The sequence below is a fragment of the Otolemur garnettii genome, unplaced genomic scaffold (assembly GCF_000181295.1).
Source record: "Otolemur garnettii isolate 467f Iridium unplaced genomic scaffold, OtoGar3 scaffold00204, whole genome shotgun sequence".
NCBI lineage: Eukaryota > Metazoa > Chordata > Mammalia > Primates > Galagidae > Otolemur > Otolemur garnettii.
Genome location: NW_003852599.1, coordinates 15,389 through 16,728, shown reverse-complemented (window position 1 = coordinate 16,728; position 1,340 = coordinate 15,389).

The following is a 1,340-nucleotide window of genomic DNA, read 5'->3' as shown; positions in this document are numbered from 1 at the left end:
AAGGGACCTGGAATCTGGTCTCCAGGGTATGTCACAACAAATTTCCAATTCTGGTTGTATGTTGGGTCCACTAGGAGAAACAACTTAAAGGCAACTGAAATCTAGGACTCAAGGTTAGCAAAGTGAGCACTGTATTTCTCTTACTACTGCCATTGTTCAAGGTGAGACCTCATCACTTCCTTGGTCTATTTTGCCTGTCCTCACTGGCCTTCTTTCTCTGGACTCTCCCACTCCCATCTCCTTAAAAGCAGAGATTATCAGTGTTGCCCCTCTGCTTAGCAACTTTGTACTGCCTACCTTCAGGTGACATCCAAACATTTCAATCTAGTATATAGACTGGTCTTTTCCAGCTTCGTGGGCCACCCCCCCACCAAGTAACTCAGGCTCCAACTGTCTTTGGAGAGTCACTTTTACCCAATTTGCATGTTCTGCTCCCTCTGCTTAGAATGCAATGCCCTCCCTTCCCCCAAACCACATTCATTTTCAAGACCCAACTATCAGCTTTTCAGAGAAGCCTGTCTATCCAGATAATTTGTTCCATCTGCTCCCACCGGACCCTGAACACTTGTTTTCTTTAGTACTTCACACCCTAATTTGCTCATGTGTCCATCTCTCCCTGTTGACTAGGGGACAGTATCTTCCTCGTCTGTCTCAGTGTCTAGCAAAACGCATGCGTCAGTAGAGGTACCAAAAATATTTGTTGAGGCATCTGTCTCCCATACTCCACTGTGAGCTCATCTTCTGCACACCTTGAGGCCAAAAAAGGCTCAGGGAACGTGGGCTGAATAGATGAAAATAGCTATGATGGTCTGAGTTTCTTCTTTCCTGCTCCTCAGCCCTCCACCCTATGTCCTAGGAACCAGCGACACTTCAGCTTTGTTTCCATTTTAGGACTGGGCTTTGCCCGGGTACCCTTCCTAGCCTAGGGCCATTGATCCTCTCTGATCCAGCCTCTGCTGGCCTTTCCCACCCCATTTTTTTTCTTTTTTCTTTTTTTTTTTTGAGACACAGTCTCACCTTATCCTCCTCAGTAGAATGCTGTGGCATCACAGCTCACAGCAACTTCCAACTCCTGGGCATAGGCGATTCTCTTGCCTCAGCCTCCTGAGTAGCTCAGACTATAGGTGCCTGCCACAATGCCCACCTATTTTTTGTTGCCAGTTTGGCTGGGGCCAGGTTCGAAACTGCCACCCTTGGTATATGGGGCCAGCACGCTACTCACTGACCCAAAGGCGCCACCCCTCTTTATTTATTTTATTTTATTATTTTTTTCGAGACAGAGCCTGAAGCTATCTCCCTGGGTAGAGTGCTATGGCATCACAGCTCACAGCAACCTCCAA